The 22,558-nt window shown below is 43.8% G+C and overlaps 1 protein-coding gene across 32 annotated transcripts in view; it reads right to left on the bottom strand.

The window, feature by feature from the left end:
- The window catches only part of ptprda (protein tyrosine phosphatase receptor type Da), a 292,349-nt gene that overhangs the window by 183,309 nt on the left and 86,482 nt on the right, over positions 1-22,558 (bottom strand). For 31 of the 32 annotated variants that reach the window (XM_078106299.1, XM_078106315.1, XM_078106304.1 and 28 more), the window contains one exon: positions 2,312-2,384. The gene's annotated coding sequence lies outside the window, so the exon portion shown is untranslated. Of the gene's footprint in view, positions 1-2,311; positions 2,462-22,558 lie in introns of those variants that run through there. The other variant, XM_078106305.1, reaches the window with a different exon arrangement.

The following is a 22,558-nucleotide window of genomic DNA, read 5'->3' as shown; positions in this document are numbered from 1 at the left end:
TCAAGCGGTATAACAAATCATCCCAGCCGGAGATCCACCACAACAACTGCTTACACGCACGCTCACGTGCACCTACTTTTTGATAACCATAACACAAATATCAAAAGGATGCGTAGTCCGGAGACGCGACGATAGTGGGATTTCTCCACCCAAGCAGCAGAATGGACCAGTAGTCAGTGAGACCACGCCACGAAGGAAAGCTTCTCTCTTAACCCCAATGGACATCAACACCCATCGCAGTATCATTGAGCACGCGGAACGGTTGGTATAACAAAGAGATTCTTTATTTAGACACGCGTCTTCTATGCGTGTGGATGGTTGTACACGTGTACTCCCAACAGACCTCGCAGCTGGCCACATCTATGCCTCCAAACAGAAGACAGATTGAATAATAACTATCCCCGGGGGCTGATTAAGAAGGTTCTCTATACAGTATGAAGCGATCCGAACTGTGGGAGCCATAATTCAACACTGCAGAAATGCCGTGCGGTTTTGTGGCACTTTATCTTTTTCCCAATTATAAATTGGCCTTTTCACTGTTAACAGGTCACTTCTTATTTACAGTAAGCAGTGTCAGGAAGGAGACCTTGGAAAGTTTCTTTTTTGCCGCTCGACTCATTGTTATTCTAAACGGGGTCACCTGCTACTGCTGTGAATTCGGCTTCGCGAAACGCGACTCCATCCGACAGGCGTAGGGCACGCGCGGAATTACCGCCCTTTGTAAAATGCATTTCAATTTACGTCTTTGAGACGTCGGAGGATGAAATTTAAATATAATGCCCTAATGGTTGTGACAATTTTTCCGCTGCCATTAACAATCCTTCAGGCACAAAGTTGTCTGTACTCAGCTATTCCTGTCTTTCCTTTCCACTGAGGCTGCATTTGTCGCTGTCGTCTTTAATCTAAATCGCTTTGCCACCTGAGAATTTTTGCAAAATATTCTCAGTGATTGCTGCAGGGGACAGAGAGCATCGTTCTGGGCGAAATGCTCTGAATGAAAAGCATCATTGCCTCCTAGCGTTTGCACGCAACTGTTTAGCACACGTGGGAATGTATTTGAGGCTGCCGGTAAATAAGAAATTAACGGGAAGCGGCGTCCCAATAACGTGACACCGAGCTGAACGAGCCCTTCCATAATATTACATCAGGACACCTGTGGACATGAGTGACTTGTGCAGCCCAGGGAACCGCAACTTACAGCAGCACAAACACTCAAATTATAAACTGTACTTGAATGTCCTTTTGGGGACCCCACAGCACCACTCGTTGATCTGCAAACCAGCACTGTGCTGTAATAAAGGGTGACACGGCTCTCATTCCGGAGGGCATAAACTGTACTGCTAATGATCCCAACTTCAGCATCATTATGGGGATGATGAGTGGAAGACATGAGGATTTGTTGCATCGTGCAGTGCAATAACTATTTGTGACGATACAGTAGGAGTCATTCTATAGACCATTTACTTTTGAAAAAATATGTTGGAGATTCAATTTCTTTTAAAGTTTTTGTCACATGCTGCAACTCTCTCTTTGCTCACTTTTGCGGGTAAAAGCTTCTTGTTTGTAGCCCCTTGGTGTTTGCATGTGCTTAGGCGTCTACGAAGTGCTTGGTGAGTCATCTAAATGCTGTGAGTTATTGGAATGGGTCGCTCTCATCTATGCCAGCCTGCTGTGGAAACAGCAGCAGTAGAGATTCCTGTACTCCAGAGGGCACCATGAGCATGCTTTATGTGTGTCACCATGCTGTGCACAGCAATGCCAGTGATATTTCAAGCAATTTATTCCCGTAACGCGCTCCTAAAAAAACTCTGGCAGAAATACTGTGGATATGTTAACGTCTTTAAAGGAGAGTGATGGTCCTTTTAAAAAAAGAAATGGGATCATGGAATAGAAATTTACTGAAAAATACTGTAAACATGTCTAGTGAAAAAGGCTCTTTCCGTTCTACAATTTGTTGTTTGGTTCAACGAAAGGAAATCAAACTTAACTTGTTTGCCAATGTTGAGATTTATTTCATATCAAACAGAAAAGTCTGCCAGGCTGCCAAACCAAACTGATTTACAGTGACTGAAATAATTTCATAAAAAGATCACGTGTTCTTTCTATAGATTCGTCTATACTAACAATGTTGGGTTGTTTGACCCTTCATTAGATTTTTTGGGGGGGTAACAATATTATATTGGGGATTTCTTTGCAGCTGCATTGACATTTGAACCGTGGGAAGTGGATTTCCGACGGTGATTGTCATAAATGGAGTAACTAATTCAATAATACAATTCCAAGTTTTTTTTTTGTGTGTTTTTTGTCTTACCCGTTTGGAATAATGATTTGCGATTGCTGCCTCGGACCAGAGTGATGAAAGAAGAGAACTCCTCAGAATCTCCCTGGAGAATAAAAAGAGAGAGAAGTCAAGGGGTGCATGCTGGAATGCATTGTATTATTGTCCACTTGAAAAATTGCCCTGTATAGATACAGACTTAATCTTGTGTTGAGACATATGGCGACAGACATACCCGGTGACCACAATACATTGCTGTGTTATCAGCACAGTGCCTTTTGTAGACATGCCGCATGTGCTTGAAGGAGGTGATTCTCAGTTGTGCATAATGAGAGCTGCTAAAAATAGACTCCCACATGGGCGCTGACTGCGTCTCCTCCTCATACCAAAGACGAAATGTTTGGATACGTCTGCTTCTATGTAATCATTTCTGACAGTGACTCTCTTATGCACCATTAGTTATGTGAAATAAGGCACAAATATGCACCTGACATACTTATGTACACACACACATATACAATTGTCAACCCCACGGTTACCTCGTGAAATTTAAGAGAACAAAGCTGGGCTCCTCAGCGGAAGAGGAGCAAATGCTTGTATTTGTTTTGGCCAACCTAACTTGCGTAGTGGTGCCAGTGATTGACGCATCACCGCCCTGTTTGTCTTGCATGACAATGACACTGCTAATTAGATGTTGGACAGTATTGGACACACTGCCGCTCTTATATGCAGCCTCCGTATTCTGCATCTTCAAAGCACTTTTTGCATCTGTAATCCCACTTAGGCTTTTTTTTTTCAACTTTGCCTCTTCACTTGATGTGCAAAAAACATATGTTTACTTTTGAGATCAAAGTTTTTTTTTCTCCCGCCCCTTTCGCTTTCCCCGTCTCTAAAAATGGACTTCTTTCATTATGCAAGCCAACAAAGTGCAGCGTCTGCTCATGCAGCCAATTCCAAGCACACTGATTAATTAGCTTGTTTAATTAGCTCAATGATTTAGAGAAACACGGCCATGGTCACCCAAGAAGCCATGCTAATGGACCCTGTCTATAGCAATTAGAATGCCCATAACTTAACAAAAGTGTATTGAATCTCCAGACAACCGCTGTAAGAAAAAGTAGGTTTTGCGGAAATCAATCTAAAAATCGTATTCGCTGGTGTTCTGTTAATGGACACAGTTGTACCTGAGATTGTGTTGCAAGTCTTGTTTTTGTGTTAAATAATATTCTCTCTATAATAGAACACCACTGGGAGGCCGAGGGCTAATGGAATGTCCCCGTTTTTTACCTCGACGACTAACTTTGATGCTTGAATATGACGTAAGAGGCTAAAAATGTGAAATTGGCTTTCAGTGTCACAACGAGCAAAGTCGTATCGCATCCATCTGTTATTGCATTCCATATCTTCTGACTGCCAGGTGCGTTAACTCCCCTTCTAGTTGAGCAAATACTGCAAAGTACATGAGTTAGGACATTCAGTTGTGAACTTTACAGATTTCATAAAATGTGAGTCAGACTTTAGCATCCAAGGCAATTTTCACACATAAATGGCCTCTTCTAACAGACCAACAGAAACAGCAGCTCTGCTCATGAAACCACAATAATGTGGACGCGGAGGAGAAGATATCGCTTGTTCTATCGCAACATTAAAAACGTTGGTCAGGTGGGAGCTTTTACATATTTTTTTTGTATTAATTTACAACACATTTTACTGCTTGTGAAGCATGATAGTTATGGCGCCATCCTACTTGTATGGACAGAGTAGGAAATGGGCTGCGGAGGGCTATTATAATATATAATATTCTGAAAGGTGTCAACAATAGACACCTTTCAGAATGCAATGCAGTCATCAGATAAATTGCAAACATACTAATCTATATTGTGCAGCTTTGACAGCAATTGTTAGACAGCTGCTTAAAGTTTCAGCCGAAAAGGAGGAATAGACTTATTCAACGCTGACACGGCACAGCATCATTTTCAGAACCCCGAGGATCCCATCAGTTAAATAATTTCCAGGAACATGAGGGAACAAAACTCCATAGACAGCAGCTCATACATCAGCAAAGCACAGATTAGCTACTGGCCTTTTTAAGTGTTGCAATTTACTGAGTTATTAAGTTGATATCATATATTATAAATAATAAACACTGTACGATTTCAAAATTCAAACCCTTTTCAAATTGGTCTCAGCAGTTCCAATCGGTTCTCTAATGAAACCATGTGAGTAAAATGTGCCGTCAGGGTTCACGGCGCTCCCAAACACATCAAATGCCACAGCGGCTTGATAACAAGCCAGTTTGTGTCTGATTGTTGCCAGCAGGTGCGAGGCTGTTCGCCTGTGTGCGCTGAACATCACTGTCCCGCGTTTGACACCATTGTGTCAAAAACTGTGCTCAGCTCGTCAGCTGTGGTGCGCTGTGCCGCAACAAGGCTGCTAAAAATGAGCACTTGGGAAGTGATCTTTCTCTCCTTTTCATTCCGTCTCCATCTCTCTCTCTCTCTCTCTCCAGCAACTGCCTCAGTGGAAACAGGGTAGCGTCACTGTCGTCAATGGAATTAGTTATATGGTTCATCATATGTCTATTCAGAAGTGGCATCGTGCAGCCCAAAATACGACATGGGTTGGTTTGGGTTGGAGGCGCTTCTGCATATGTTTGCAGTTGTCAGGCTGCTGTTGACGGGATACCACACTTGCCTGGTGAGCTTTCTCGGTGAGGAACGTTGCCATCCAAGCTCAAAGACACACATTTGTGCAGCGGTAATGACTCGTATGCATATTTCATGTGAAAAATGGGCATGTGTTGTCGTTAACTTTGCACTTAATATAATTAATGCATTTAAGCCAACCACATTATCTTGTCCATGTCTCTCCCACAACGAAGAATGAGGAGGTCTGTGGTGGTGAAGAATAGCACAGCCCCCCCCCCCTTGTCTGCAAGACCCGCTCATCAGTTGCTGAGCTTTGCATCCTGCTGAAACTGCTCCTCCCAAAAGGCTGTCATGACCTGCTTAGCATGAACAACGTCAATCCTTCAAATATGAGAATGAGAATTGGATGAAACTGGAAGATGCAGCGAAAGATGACGGGAAGGGGATAAACACGTAACGGCTGCAGTGGTAGAATTACGTGAAGAGGAGGAGGGTGGCTCCTCTTAGGAAACTCTACGCCTCTCGGGTTCTGTCCGCTTTTTCCAGTCAGCTATGCAGAAGATGATAGCATTGATCATCTTCTGAAAAGACCGCTTTTGCTGTCACCGTATCACCTCACGTCATTAGGATGACTGGTAGAGTTGCCTTAAAAGGTTTCTCACGTGCCGGGCAAAGGCACGCTGTCGGATTGCCTTCCCCATTCTCGCCTGCCTTCATTTGGTGAGACCGGCAGAGAACCTGAGAATGCTTAAGTTTCTGTCGTATTGATTTTCAGCAGTCTGCTGTTATGAGATCAGATTTAACGAAAGGGCGGCGTCGGCGTCAGGAAACAAAAGTCCACTGGGAATTGTGTTGAATTGTGACCTATCCAAACGCAGCGGGCATTATCACATGGAGTGAGATTCTATTGTATATGGAAACACATGTTCATCAATCAAAAGCAGATAATTCCATTACATGCATTGCTTCCCTGACAGATAGTCTATTTTTATTGTCCTGATACATTACTTATCCGAGGCTCACACCCCCAGGTTTCCCTTAGGAGTTCCCATCTCAAATCTCTGGGATAGTGGATGAGGTAAATAGATTTTGTTCTCCACATCTCTCACATCTCCTGCTCTATAAATCCACTTGTCGCCGCATAAATCTTCGGGAAGTTTGGGCCGCCCTGTGCCTCGGCTTATTAGCTAGCCAGGGATCAATTTATCACCTTTGAGGACAAAGAAAGGGAGGCGTTTGGGGATTCTCTCTCTCCCTTTGATTTATGGAGTCGGAGAGGAGGCAGGGCATTTTTGGGTCATGCAAATTCTTCTCGGCACCAGGGCCTACCCCTCCCGCCTCCCCTTCGTGCTAAATTCACTCCTATGGCATTGAGAGGAAGAGTGGAATCTGCAAGTAGATCGGGTGGTCGGAGTGTGAATAAGAAGTAAGGCTTGTTCAAGTAAGTGGTAATGAGGGCGCCGCGTGGATGCAAGCACCTTGTATCAAAGGGAATCATCCACTTTCAGTGATGGCTGAAATGAGGGTTGTTGGATTCTGCAGAGCTGTCCTTAAAACAGACTCAAATCCACAGCGCAGACCTCTGAGGCAGTTTCAAGCCTTCGCCAGTAGGCCGTGCTATTGGTGCAGCAAACTGTTCCTCCGCTAGCGTGACCCATTTTTAGCCACGAAAAAGAGCCCCAGGAATTGTGGCTGCCCCACCTTAATAACTCCACTAAGTGGCTACCTCGTCTTGGCAGATGAACTACAGTGCCAGGCTGCCGCGCTACAACTCCTTCATTTGTAATTGTCCTCTTGTAAATGATGGGCTTGGGGTGGGGGCTTGTGGGAAATGTATTTCTTTCCCCAGTAGAAGCAGCTCTTGTTATGCTGACAGAGTGCTGCTGGATTTGCATAGCGGTTACAGGTGAGGCTTGAAACGTTGCGTCACGTATTGTGTGTTGATACGAGGTTGAATTGCACTGGATTTAGACGCCATGAAGGAAGCAGCGGATAGGACAAGGAGGTAAACAAAAAGCACTTGTAAGTCCGAACAGTCCTTCCTTTTATAACATGTGTCTGCATGGGCCACGAGTGTGTGTTTGGCTACCGTTCCTTCATTTCCGATTCCACAACGCTCTCTTCATCACATGCATTCCGAAATCAACCACGACTCTGTCCCATCCTTGTGTCTGTATGCATCTTAACTGCGAGTTCTGTGCGAGCACAAGTTCACAACTCACTCGCCGCTGTCCTGGCTGGCGTCCACCCTCCATCCCTCCTCATAACGAATGTACCCCCACCGGCCAGCAGATTTCTCTACCGCTTACCCGCACCACCACATCTTTGTCACCCCCCCCCCCCTCCAAGCCACCTCTAGCGTCCTCTCCTTTTTCCTTCTTCTACCTAGTTCAGGCACACTCAAGGCTCTTTTTGTGTGGCAGGGCGCATAAGACTGGCCGTTTGCTGAGTGGGCAGCGCGGAGCGGAGGAGGGATGTAGAGAAATGGAGAGGAAGACGCAGAAGGAGGAGGGAGGAAGGGAATTATCTAACAGGATTAAAGGAGAACAACGGAATGGAAAGCACTTAAAATACTCCTGACATGAGCCCTCTCGCAAAAAGGAAGGGATGAGTAACAATGGCTGAATCATTTTTGAGGCTCTCTGTCGCTACACACATATGCCTCTTTCTCCGTCTTCTTCCCTCTCTGCACTACCACCAAAGCCTCTTCTTCCCCCTCCTTCTATCTTCCCCTTTTGGCCTCATTTTCGGTTGTTGTCTATGGGATTTGATTGATCTCGCAGGAGTTGTGTGTTGTGTTTTTGTGTGAGAGAGAGAGAGAGAGAGCGGCTTTAATTAACGAATGGAAGAAAAGGTATTCGATTTAGATTTAATGACAGGCGCTTCCATCCGCACTGACTGTAAGCCTTGGGTAGATTTAGCTAGATAGAGCGGGAGGAGATGGACGGGCGAGGAAAATCACGAGGGAGAACGGTGTTAAGAGGAGAGCGAGATGACAGGAGGTTGAAAGACTCATTTCAGGTTTCTGACAGGGATCTGGTGATACGAAGCAAAAACGATATTCATGAAAAGATTGAAATACAAAGAAAATGCCAATTGTGGCCAAAGGTATAACAAATCTTAAGCCAAGGGCGCGGAGAATTGAAGATGAAGTGTGTCAATTGCTTGGCCAACTTCTGTCCCAAGCCTGGAAGGGAGAGATGATATAAAATGATTTTACAGCAAGGCCAAACAGATGCCATAGTTACCTCGACCGGTCTGTTACACCCAAGTGTGTGCTTATTGAGATGTCGAAAGCAAATGGGAACAAATCGCCTTCCCTCCCTCCCTCCCACCCTCCCCTACCATGCGGGAATCAGAAAGGTGGAACAACATGACAAATTTCCTTTCCGGGCAGATCGAACTTCCGGGAGGGAATAACACTTCAAACAATCAGCGAGCCTCGGCAGCTTCCCGGTCCGTCTGACTCACGGAGATACCAGCCGGCTGGCAGCACGGCCCAGAAAAAAAAAAAAAACCAACACGCATGCATGTACCCGCACACGCGCACACAGGTGTGAGAGCAGACAGAATTTTGCATAACTACACACAAGCCCTCTTTGTGCTGTACTCCTCAAACGTACGATCCCTCACCCAGGACACAAAACACTCAAGCATCCTCGAACCTTTTGTAAATGAAGACGTGGTACATTTCAACTTTGCCCAAAAGTTTACAATCGCCTACATTTAGAACAGATTTGAATGCAGAAAACTAATGTGTTTACACCCGCTCTAAAAAGATTTCTCTTGGCGCATAATATCAGTGGATACGGTCTCTGGAGTTGCTGCTGCCTCCTTTTTTTATATCGCATAACAAACATGTGACGGCGGGTGGGAGAGGGACTGCAGCCTTTTGTAAATAGGACAACATTTGAATATTTTACTCAGGGCTTGTGCTTATTGAGCATTCATCCCTTCAGAATGATCGCCTCTTCCAAAACGGAGAGAGGAAGGTAAATACATACATCTAAGTAAATAAGACTCTGTGTTCACGGGGGTCCTTGTGTTTGCACACACTGCGCATTCTGTCCTACTTCTCGGCAAGATATATCGCACCCTTGATCGTTATGCGTTGACGAATTTTAATGATAGTAAGATCATGGCAGTTTGCACAAAATAATGACGACTTGGCTCCATGACAAATTGATTGAGAGATTTGGCTTTTGGTTGCTTTCAGACTTAAGTAGCGTCTGGATTTGAAAGTTGAAAGATAGAGGCTCAGTTACGCTGGGGACCTGCGAGTACCTCGATATTCAGCTCTGCGTCACGACAAGAATCATTAGGCAAGAGAAGATGCAATAACTCAAAGGTATAATCACTTGTTTACAATGCCAGGGGAGGGAGGGAGACAGGAGAGGAAGGAGACGGAACGAAACCTTCACCGCTGAAGGAGGCTTTCAAAAAAAGTAGAAACTCGGTGACCAGACGGCGCCTTGACATATTCTGAACGCTCGCTCCTGATGTGTGACAGCAAGCGACAGATGGGAAAACCAGGGAGAGCGAGTAAATGTAAAGGCGACGGATGGAGGAATATAAGAGGTGGGTGAGTGAAGGGTTGAATAAAAGCCGGGAGAGGAAAGCAGAACGAGAGGCAGAAATTGGACGGACGTCAAGAGAACCCTTTCAAGCTCGCTCTAGTGCCCTTTAGCAAGGCATTCCGACTGCTCCGAGCTGCTCGGTGGTAAACAGTACAGTGCTGGGGCGACTCCCGGGTGGGAATGAGTGTGACCTTTCCTCTCTATCCGCAACTACTCCCCGAGGCTGTTCCTGTAGATAAGAATTTGTTCTTGGTCAACATGCCTTGTCTGATAAAGAATTACCTTTTAAATAGAGCATCACCAAAAAAATAGAGAAGGAAGTAGGGCGGCGAAGGGGAGAGAAGGTAACAAACGAGAAGAGGTTGCTTTTGCCTGAGCTGCAGCGAGCAACATTTGAATCGGAGAAGACGGTTGAGGTCAAAGACATGGCAGCGCACCGTGAGTGCCGCTGATCTGAGACCCGTCCCTGAGTGAAGAGCCTCACCATAACATTTGGCACTGATTGAGGGGGACAAAGGGTCGAGAGGTAGCGCGGCCCGGAGGACAGAATATTACAGCGCAGGGTGCAAAATGAAAGTGGAACAGCGAGGCAGAGACGCAGAAGAGAGGCAGTCAGGAAGACAACGGGGAACTGTGAAGGAATATTAGGGAGAGGGTTATTCGCCGGGCGTTGATAGGGATGAAGGCGGGAAGGAGGGGGGGGAGGGAAGGGGAGTAGGGGAGAGAGCAGACAGTCTAAAAGTGGAGGAGAGTGTGCAAATGAGAGATAGGGGCTCTTACTCTCGTCTCCTCTGGGAAGCTCTGGAAAAAAAAAAAATGAGAAAGACAGGTGAGATAGAGAGAGTGAGCGAGCGAATGGGAGCAAACACAAGGAGAAATGTGGGATAAAAGAAAAGTGGAGAGCCGAAGACATTTTTAGGAAAGTGAGCCGAGATAAAAATAGGTAAGGAGACAGGAGGAGAGGCATTCCCAACAAGTCCAAACGATTGCGCCAGAACACACTTATCTCCCAAAGTGCAGACAGTACATTATCCCCACTAAAAACAGCCTGAATCATCAATAAAAGAAATGTGGCGCAGGTGTTTCAAGCGCCAGAGCCGTCCGCGCCGACGAAGGCGGCGGGCCGGTGAGAGGACACGGGCCGCGTGGACCACGTCTCATTAGCTGCCGTTTGTCAGTTATTAACGCGTGTCCACTCGGACATGTAATTAATGCAGGCGGCCAAATGCCAAACCTGATGAAATACCGTGTAGAGGGATTAGCTGAAATAACAAACGCTCTGACCGGCTTTGTCTCCCTGATTAGGTGGTAGCGAGGAGACTCGAGAAACATTTCTGGTGCCTCTTCTCCTTCCCCTTCCTCTCCTTTTCTCCTCCTACCACCACTTCACTGTCCTTAATGAAGAGTTTTTCCTCCTGCCACATGCCCTCCTTCTCGCAGCTTCCCTCCCCTAAGTCGTTGAGTGCTGTCCTAATTCCGTTCTGATAGATGGAGAGGGGAAGATGCTCATTAAAATGGCTTTTCTGATTGGGCTGCTTCTGGCTTTTTTTTTCTTCAGTCAAGAGGCCTGCGTGGGTGTATTGTGTGGTGTCAAGTTTTGCTTTTCCAGCTGCTGTTAGGTGAAGTGGTCAGGTGTATTCAGCATGAGGTATAAGTGGACATGTTATTCACAACATTTGTTTGGCACACAGACACACATACATTTGGCATTATTTTGACTGAAAATGAATCAGGTGTTAACAAACCCAGGGCCAGATTGTGCAGGGATGGAAATGAGCAGGGTGAGGACTTGTGTTGTATTTACACCAGATCAGAAAACACTAACTGGCGTTCACGGCGTTACGAGCTAAAACACAAAGTTCTCTAACTGGAAGCAAGTGTCCTCTGACAAACCACACATGTAAGAACAAAAACAAGTCCCTGTATCGTGACAGAGAACATGCTTTCACTACATCGTCAGGGGAAGTGTTTGATTTTGCGCAGAGCAGCATGTTCTGAGAGTCATCTGGGACTTCATGTTATATCAGGATGAATCAGGAATACATTGACATTTGAACATTTTCACGTATGCTCTCCCCAAGAGTTGGATGATGAGCCGTCTCATTCGTTAGATATGAAGCCCGAGTTGTCAGTAGATTAGCCTAGCGTTAAACTTGGAAGCAGAGAGCCGACAGCTACCAGCACCTCTGAAAGTCATGAATGTCCACAATGTATCTCTCCTTTTTACAATTTGCACACACATCCTGATTCAACGTATACGCCGATGTCAATATGAAAATCAAGGTTTTTCATGGTGCTGGAACTATTTCTCCCTGGCAGTTTGAATGAGGTTGCCTGGCAACCGGAGTAGACTTGCAAAGTAGCAAGAGCACCTAACTCTAGAATATGATGGGATATTGGACTAGTGCTTCATGAAAGTTATACTACTGGGAAAACAGCTGTTCCCCAAATCAAGTATACCTTTTTAAAATAACGCACTACCCGAGCTCTCTCCAACCGTAGCTAATGTCTTAAAGGCCATACTTGAACTCATACAAGATCCCTGTATTTATCCGGAACCATCTGTGTTTTGCAAGCCTGTGATGGCTGTAATTCCCGCTCTGATAACTGACATTTTGTAATTGGCAATTTACAGTGTCGCCGTCTCTGAGCGAAATGGCTGTAACCAACACTGGCACAATGACCTGTTTTGAAAACAGAAAAGACAGTAATAGCTTTTCTCTCTGTCATGAATTTGTGCTGGTCAGGTAACGAGGTAATTTAAAATGATACTTGCTCAGATGAAATATACTAACACAGACTAAATAACTCAATTTCCTCTGTTACAATAACTTCAGTATCAGAGGCGAACAATGAACAAGGATTAACTGACTGGGTCAAGACACTTGAGAAAAAAAAAAATTAACATCGCAATTTTGAAAAATATATATTTTTTCTAATCTGTTCCAAAGCTCTTATCCTGTAACGGTAAGAAAGAACAGCAAAAATGGGTTTAAAAAATGACATGAATGAACACTGGATTCTTTTTCTGACTGTCATTTTGCACACTTATATATCCTCCTCCACACTGTATCCACAGTTATAATCTGCAGAAATAGCTTTCAGTTGAGTCCTCCTACATTAGATCTAATCGCATAACAGTCTACTCTAAAGGGCTCTGCAGCACAGCCGCAATCTCACACATAGCACTCGAGGGGTCAAGCACCCTTTATGCAAAATACATGCAACGAGCTGCAGAAATCTGTTTGATTATGTGGAGATTTGCAACCTTCAGATGGATACCTTTATATTGCATGAATGTACAGACAATGATGTCTAACAATGACTATCTATGCATTATACATATAGAGGTACCACTTTGTACTGTAGTTGTGGCGCCTCACGCACGCACATACACACACACTGGGTTAATTAAAAGGAACATTTCAAATATTCATGCGGCGGTTTCAGACGTCTTTCGGCATGTTGTTGCTAAAATTAACATGCTTTTGTCCACAGAAGGGATTCAGCCCAACATTTAAAGCCTCGCGTCACCAAATGAATGCGGAAATGTGAGAGGAGACACATGGGAATCGCCACTTCATTGACGGCTTGTCTTGCTCAGACTTTGGTTCGCTCTTGTGCTCCAAAGATGTCTGTTTCTTTTTTTTTTTTTTATGGTCCCCGCTGTGCGTACAATGCCACCAATTAGTTAACTGTGGACACTGAGGCGTGAATATTTCCATTTTGCTTCAAACTTAATTCCTGACATTTGTAAGGCTGTAAAGAAAGGAGGGGGGGGGGTTGCGGTAGGGAGGGGAGGGGCCTACTTAACAAGCGTGGTCCATATGTGATTATGGCCCAGAATGTGACAGTGACGGGTAGCGTTGCAGAGTAGACTGCCTGTACTTAAAACTCACAAAGTCTTAAAAGCAAATATTGAATCCACCTGACAGCCACAGCAATAGTGTGAATTGGAATGTGAGCAAAGCAGCCAAAGGCGACCTGTGACAGGATGCATTTAAATTCACTCCCGCGTTGATGCTTTGTGCAGTTCACAGGGGCAAAAACATTGCTTGAGTTAATACCCACCCACACGTGCAGTATCCATTTGTTTAAATCGCACATACAGATGGAGACACTCAAAATGAGTATTTTCCACTACAGTCTGTGTGTTAAGCTGGTTCGATGAATATTGAAAGCTCGTTTGAAGATTCTAAGATGTGCATTGGATGGTTTGCAGAAGGGTTGCAGTGTAAGTGTAGGTTTACACACACACACACACACACACACACTAAACCTTCCCCGGCAGCTCCTCTTGTACGTAGCTGCTGTCACGCGCAGACCACAGATTTAATGATTAACCTTAATGCAACTGTAACATTTGATAAACTTGCTGAGTGGGAATGATCAGGGTCGTAAATAAAGCAAATAGTAGTCTACACATGTGGTGTCCAGTGTAATTGTAGCAGTAATGGTGCAAGTCTGTGTAGGGAAGGGGACAAATGGAGGCCAAAGAGTGAGCTGCATGCTTATTGCCTGGACGGGAGACCTAGTTAACGGCTGCAATGTATTCTCGGGCATCAAAGGCTCGAAGTTGAGAGTTTTAAAGGAGCTCGTCACTATTGATTCCGCGGGAAGAGTTACTTCCAAGGTTCATTATATGTGAGCTCTCAGCCCTTACTTTAGGCGGCGGGGGCCATTGCACAAACAACAGGGAGCTCGGTTTGAGCATTCCTTTGTTGTTAAGAACAAAAAGCAGTTTCCATCATTTCTTGTTTTGCAAAGACTCACGATAAAGTGTGAGCCACGGCTAATGAATGCTCTCCCAATGATTTGAGTCCCTGGGGCTTTTTTCAAATTAATACACATTTTAATTGAGCACAGAAAAATGGGACAATTTGCTGCTTAGCAGTTAGAAGAAAACAAAAAGGGGATGGGGGCTAAGATGTAATTGCTGAGGTTTTTCCTGCTCGTAGCGCTCGAGTCTTCAAAATTGTCAAAACAGCCTAATGACCCGCGTTGCCATGTGTTTCAGGTTGGGGCGGTCTGTGCTGCGCTGATGAGTGTCAAATTTATTGTGGGGATGCTTCCGTGGAGTCATTAAACTGCTTAACATGATGTTTGGTCCACTTTGTGGTATAAAAAAGTACACATTGTGGTGGTTATAGGTACTGTAAGCGTATTAGGCATGCACACGCTTAAACATCAGTGTGGGCAATCAATATCTCATTAGAATTCTGTTATGTTTTGTCACATTCTTTGGTAACTCCAGTCATTCGCTGGCTAAGGGCTACACCATCTCAAGAATGCCACGGCTCAATTTGAAATCTGAAAATCTTTTGCGGCCCACCCAAAACTTTAATCACAACGCTGATCAAAACATAAACTAGGGATGATTAAATGAACTTAAGAATTTCATTAAAAAATTTAAATTAAAAATGTATTAATCGACAATGTATGTTTTGTATACCATTTTCTCCGGAGCTCATATATATTTACTTTAAAGAGGGCGCCCCATTTGCCATTTGCGCCTTTTGTTGAATAACGACAGGCGGACAAGAGCAGCCGTTTCGAGCGAGAGCCTTATTGTTTTAATTTATCTGTTCGTTTAAATTGTTTGTGCTTCATCAATTAATGTTTCATCTGCCCACCTGCAGTACCTCCGCGACCCACAGTTGATGGCACGAGGCGGAGGGAACTGGACCGGACGCCAGCACACTTGATTCGAGTCCTCCAATTTCGGCAGTTTGAAAAACCTCCTTGCAGCTCGACTGGTTCCCAACCCTGAATTACTAGCGGTGCCAACATGCTTCTTTTAGCATATTTTTAGACCGAGGGAATCGGGGACACAAGATAGGTAGTGCTGGCAGAGTCGGAGATAATGCGGGATGAGCCTCAGGCATAGGATGGCTCGAAAACTCGTCTTGTCACTTTAGATAAGGGGAAGGTAAATGGGACTGGTTGCTGAGGGAGCAGCTAAGTGCTTGTCGCTGTCCCTTTAGCTTTCCAACAACAGGGCACTATAGTGCATTTGGACAGGCAGATGCCCATCTCGCCACAATCAGTTGTGTGTGTGTGTGGCTCATTCCCACAGTGGCAGTTGGAGAGCGAGTTTGATGAAAGTGGGTGTAAAGTTTGCAGCTGAATTGTGCTTGAGGCTGTCACACTTACGTTATCTCATGGATGTGTCAGGACGGTACGATTGTTTGGGAGCCTGTGCCCGGAAGAGAATGTGTTTGCATTTGTCCTTAAGCAATTCACTGAATAATGTTAAACTCTTTGGATGATATTCTATAAAAACAGAGCCATAAAGTATACTGATGTAACGGTCCTGTCTTCACAGGAAGCAACTTTGGGCAACGGAAACATCTTATTAGTTTTGGAAAAGAGTGTGGTTTTAAGTGTGTGTTGCAAACTGTTGGATGTGAATCAAGTGCAGGCAGGATGGTCTAAGTAGTGGACCCCATTGGATTGTGGGTAACGTGAGAATCCTGCATGGCTCCCAGAGGCCAGGATATGTCCGTCTTTACTGCTTTGCATTCGTGAGACTCCCAACTGTGAGGATGTGCAGATTTTTTTTATTGCTGTACCCCTTTAATAAATCAAATATAAGCACAGATCAAGGACCAAAATGTATTAACACCTTTTGTATATAGTAACCTTTCCAGACATGCTTCACTTTTTGGCCGTCAGGAACGTTTGATCACACACTTCCATTCTCCTCTTGTCGATTATTGATTTTGCTTGCTGCTGTTTGCGGTGCTGCTGTTTTTCCGAATTGGTATAAGGAAGAAGCTCAGAGTGATGTCTTTGTAAGAAATGTGTTGTGGAACGCTTAAAAGCGAAACAATGCCACGCTCGATTGCTTCTGTATCAGAGACGTAGAATTCCCAGTGTCGGCTTCTTCGCCCCGTGGAAACGATGGGGCCTGGGTTAAAAAGTGCCGCTCTCTCTGTTAGTATGTAAAGAATTCTATCAGCTCTAATCACCGCTGCTTGAATCCAGAGTGATTATAGCACATTTAATTATTCAATTTAGCGTGTGATCACATCACTTTAATTTAAACCCCAGTAATAATCTTCCCAGAGGGGATTTTGTTTCATGAAGTAAAGGCTTCATGTTATTACACAATAGACTGAAGGGGTCTTACCTAGTGGCAGAAATACAATTCATCAGGGAATAAGTAGTGTAATAGCAGAGTATGTTTAACCTTGGAAGACGTTGACGGCTTTTAAAAGGAATACGAGTTTTGTTACTTACAAACCTTCTCTTCTTTACTTATCTTTGCATCTTGCTCAGGATATGTTTTCTTTATGATGCAGCCTGATTGATAAATAACCACACAAGCACACAAACAAACCGCCCACCCACCTTCTTTCGTTGGAAGGTCAGCGGCTATCCAAAATGTGTTTATTTTGAAGGTAATTGCATCAGATTGAACGGTGAAATACCGTCACCTCTTGCCGCTCCCGTGGAAGATTAGCACCGAGGCCGCGAGCGCGATCGATCAATGCGTCGGCCGCTGCCTGCTTGAGGGGAGCGAAGGTCGATGGGTGTGGTATTTCTCAAGTTAGGGGAGATCTTTTGTCCAATTTAATTTGGAAGACGTTAAATAATTGGGACGGTTTATGGACAAGGGTTGGATAGATAAGACATTGACACTAAGACAACACAAACGCAAGGGATGAAGAGATGACTGACTACCTAGGGCACATTTCATACCACGCAATACAGTATTTCATTATCCGTCATCACACACAGGATATTGGCATGTGTGAGTAGGTATAGCACCTCACACGGTAGTATCCCCTAGTATCCCCTCCTCTGCTCTCAATAGAAACTGGGCACATTAATTTATTTATTTTAAACTGAGAAAGTTTTGCAGCACATTCTCTGGCGGACTCAGATCGTCAGAGGAAAGGAGCTGACTAATCTCAATCCCTAAATGTATTCATGGTCAATAAAAACTATCCATCAGTTTAAACCCCGCCTGTAAGTTCAAGCTTATTTTGAACCCCCCCGGGAGAGATGTAAACCACTCCAAGGCGACGTGGCTAAGCAGCCAGTTGGAAGGAGTGTGAAAAGGAGCAGGCAGCAGGCAGGAAAGAGTCCCCCGAGTGTGGAGCTCTGCAAAGCCAGCGGGTGGAAAGGTGCATCTGTTAGCGCCTCGCTGTGTGTTGATCAAGGCTTGGCTATTGTCCAGTCACTGGAAACAGTATCACAGGTGAGTTGCCTTTGGCAGCCTGCGCACATTGATGATTGATTGATTGATTGGTTGGAGTGGTGTGGGAGGGAGGGAAAGGAAAGAGGGGAACATGAAAGGGTTCGCTGAGATGATAGGTTCAAGTACGTGGACGGCAAAGTCGAGTTTGAAATGTAGCAATTTTCAAACGGTAAGTTTTAACCATTGGACAGTGAGTGATCAGGCCAAGAGACTATTGATTTGATCAGGAATGAGAACTGGGGCCAAGAAATGGTTTGAATCCTCGACTGTAGCCTATTTCGAGGTCTTCATATCATTGTTTTTTTACCATTTGGTATTACTCAATAAACTACAATACATATAATTGTTTCAATCACACAGCAAGACAGAAACGTTGAAAGCATGAAGGCTGACTATGGAGACTTGGCGATGTCCAATGCTCAGTGGACCGGGAGACATCACTCTCCACCTCAGTCAGACCCGCTGTCCCTCACTGGTAAACCAAACTCCCACAGACAAACAGCAATACAAACCTACTGTAGCACCTTTCTGACTGTTGCAGATCGGGTTGAGGGGGGGGGCACGTATCAGGATTTTTCTTTTTTTCATTTACCCTTCGTAGCCTACGTTAACTTTTAATTGCCTCATCAAACACGTGTCAAGAATTTTGTCCAACGGGCGATGGGTGGGCCAAGTCCGTTTGCCGTTGTCTCTCCCCCCTACAGTCTGTGGCCCTTCTTGTCGTGCAGGCAAATGGGAAATCAAAAAGATCAATTTCTCCTGTACACAAGTTTGGCCATGTAGAACATTTAATTATACATTACACATTAATAGCTGGGGCTTGTTTCACACATGCATTAAATTGGATTAAACAGGGAAACTCAATCTTATTAATAGAGCTCGAGTGACTGAACTTAATCAGGGAATTATAACGGAGTGATTGGGTTGGCTTTTTTTTTACAGAGAAACCTTCTATGCAAAAGCGTGTAATTGACAACTGAAAGCCAACAAGAAACCTAGGAGTGTCCTGTAGGGGAAGCAATAGGAGAACACCGCACCAAGAGCACACACCTTTGAAAGTGAGTGTTGGATGAGGGCGCTAACTGTTAGCCCAGTTTCTCTGTGAATAATACACCTCTGAGACTCGACAGTTAGATCTTCACAAGCCTTAAAAATACAGTGCGGGGACTCAACACCCAGCGGTGGTTAAGCAGAAGCATAATATTCATGCTCGCAAGCCTACTAGTTGTTTAACTTGGCCGTCTGTGTTAACACAGTTAAAACTGAGATAATGGTATTGATTAAAATGCTTTGTTGGTAGAGAGCATCACGGTTGAGCGGATGAACCTATTAAGTTCAAGTCATGCTACAAAATAGACATTAAATGTGTTTTGAAAGTTATTTAATTAAAGATTGATGAAAAGAAAAAAGGCTGTTGATTGTTGACAGAGATTGTTGATTGAAGTCAAAACTCTGTTTAGATTTTTCTACCCTGATTTCTACCTTCCATCAGAATACCCTCAGAAGAAATGTACAGTTTGATTCCACAAAACACGCACTGAATGTGGCAATTTATCCCACTTGAACAAATGAAGATGATCTGTAGTCTGACGAGTGCTACCAATAACCAGAGTTAGTGAGGCTACACTCGGGCACAGCGGTGCCTTTGAAATAGATGCTAACGTTTCCAATGCCCACATTCTCACAATAGCAATGCTAATAGGCTGGTGTTATGGTGTAACATAATTAGCATGCCTACATTTGCTTATCAGAAATACCAGCAATGAACCGATGTCTTCAATCACCAGCTGAAAGGAGCACAGTAATGGTTCATGTCGTTTCCATGATCATATTGTATTTTGGGTTTTACAAGAACCTGTTTACATGTTTTCATGTTAAAAACACCTTATTTTTTCTCCGGCTCTTAAAATACCTTTATTACCCTGTGTGTAACGCTCTGGCGCCTGTGTCTTCAAACCTTTTTCTTTTGCTGACAGATTACCCATTCCGTCTTCACCTGTCCTTATGTCCCGATGTTTATTTGAAAAACCACAAGAATGCGGTGTAAAACATCACAACAAATGGTGTTGACTGAGCCTAGCTTTGAGCTGGCCATCGCGGATATCGGGCTGGTCCGGACAAGTAGCCGGGCACGCGGAGCAGAGAAGGGAAAATATCAGACGTATAGAAATAAATAACTACATATGGCGATTTGATATGGAATTAAACAGAAGATCGGTGGATATTGCGGCCAGAAAGACTATGATTATTCTTGTAATTTTGAAGGAACACAAAGAAAAGTGCTCAAATCTATCTCATCCGTCGTTATATTATGAACATAAAAAAAGCAAAAACTCAACCAGTGTTAAAACCTGTCCTCCACTTGCCACTGCAGCAGCAACAAGGGAAGGCAATGTGAAAAGAGGCAGGAGACCGGCATTTTCTCAAGTGGAAAGGTTGTTAATTAGTGTAAATCACACATTTAGGGGGCGTCAATCTAAATTTATAGATGATGCCATTGCTATTCTTGTGGATGTGTTGGAAAAGTTTTTTTGCTTTTTTTCTCACAATATCCAAAGGGGAGAAGCGTTGCGGTAAATTTACACCTTATGCTGTTCGCTTGTACTTGTGAACACACATGCGGCAACAACTACACTTGTGACATTGTTTTAACAGAATTCAAGTGTATGTACGGATCACGTGAACCTCTTACGCAGTCCGTCAACGCCGCATTATTTCTGGAACAACCTTTTGAGATATTAACGTGGACATTGAATTTCTTACAGCATTGCAGAGACAACCGTTAAATTCAATGGTGAGAGTTATTGATCCGTGCTCTGGTCCCCGGCTTTGCCCCCCTAACTTTGATTTAATAGTCCGTTGCCTCGCCTCCAGGTGACGGACTGCTGGTCTGACGGAGACGGCGTTTCCAACCACTTCTTTCCACCACCTGTGCCCACCAATAAAATGATGTCGCCAAACCAAAGCAGTGATGGAGACTTTGCTCTCCTCCGTACCAGCTGGCTCTTGTCTGAAACATCACATTAAATGATGTCACCGATTTGACACTAATCATGTTTGTGGCTGTCTGCTGGCAGTCTAGTCATCTGATCTGGAAGCCTTCAACACTACTCAATGGTATGTCTGCGGATTGATTCCACAGCTCAAGGTTTTGTTACTACATATCACAGAAAGGGATTTGCATGAGAATTAAGAGCATTTCTATTGGACAACGTACAACATGGAGTCTGCAGCTATGCAAGACGCACTGTTGCAACATGTTGTTTGTTGCACTCCATGCTGCAGTAGGTGTTTTTAGATATTTAATGGAATATGTCAACATTTTATCCATCTAATATGTTTTAGCCAATTGACTAGCATGTCTTCAAAAGTATTGGATCAGTATTAAAACCGTCAAACTATTGTTTTTCATTTTAGTTTAATCAACCATGTTAGTCTAGTATTGCCTACAGACAAAATACAAACTTTTTCTTCACACACTATTTCAGAAGTTACAGCTGAGTGGAAACACAAAGCGTGATAAATGACCACGAAGCTTAATACAAATCATTTCCTTCCTTGGGCCGTTGCCTCACTCCACCAAATTTCATTCGAATCTGCTGAGTCCATGGCGAGACAAACAAGCAAACCAGCAAACAAGCAGACACTGGACTGGACGGCAAACAAAACCTTGTTGGCAGATGTAATAACTCAAGCACTAAATAATTCATGACCTCTACCACAATAGCAGCAAAAGAGAACTCTTCCTCAATCCAAACTCTTAAATCCTGCGCAATGCATTAAGGGTTGTGTCGTGGTTGTGTCTTCCCTTCTGGGAACAAATAGGATCCAGAAATTCAGTCAAACGCTTACACACATAAATCTTGGTCATGGTTGAGTTTGACAACCAACCCTGGTCTCTTAAAGCCGCTAACATGACCAGCCATGTCATGATGAAGATGAATAAGACATTCACATCATCTCTGGTATGAATGAAATCCAGGATATTTAACAAAAACTAATACATGATGTATATTTGCCAGTCAAAACTAATTGAAACAATTAAGAACGCCATTTATGTAAGAAATAACAGTAAATTCAATGTATTTTAAATAGGCAATAAGAACGTAAGCAAAACTAAATCTAATTGGATTCAACCTCATAACCAGGTATACTGTATGTATTCAGTATAAATAAAGCTAATTCATTTCATATTCATAATTATCAGGTCTATGCAATAAACTCATTTAAAAAAACATTTTTTTTCTATTTACCACACTGACACAACAATACTTAATAGTATGATGTACAATACATAAAAAATAACATTTTAACTATTTATTATTTACATTGTAAAATATTTGAAGGTAATAAAGAATCACATTATTACACAAATACACAATGAGATCAAGTTCAGTATTTCTTCCTTTTGAAAACAGACAAAGCTACAAAATGAGCATTGAAAAAAATCAATCGGCCTCGGTAAACAACCCAACCCCTGTGTTGTACTGTGGTCTTTTTATGTGTTGTGTGGCTGTAAAGACCTCAGCCTGCTTATCTCTCAGGGAATAACGTCCTTTGAATAATCAGCCTCCAAACTGAATCCCTACTAATAATAGTCAACCGGCTGCTACCGACAATGTTGTGTTGCAGGACCGTCTGGGTCGTTTCCGTTTGCCCGTTTCTTCTGGCAGCGTTGCACATGGTACTAACACAGACCTTCACTGGCAGTCGGGTGTGCAGCCCGGGCTTGTGTGAGCTCAACCCTGACTGTCCCTCACACACCCCAGGGGGCTTTGTGAAAAATGAGACCGTGGAGAATTAGATAATAACATTATGGAACGGGAGTGTGGATTTGCGGATGACTCAA

Source organism: Gasterosteus aculeatus, chromosome 7, assembly GCF_964276395.1.
Source record: "Gasterosteus aculeatus chromosome 7, fGasAcu3.hap1.1, whole genome shotgun sequence".
NCBI lineage: Eukaryota > Metazoa > Chordata > Actinopteri > Perciformes > Gasterosteidae > Gasterosteus > Gasterosteus aculeatus.
Note: the sequence above shows the minus strand (reverse complement) of the source record. Positions and strands in the feature narration are given on the sequence as shown.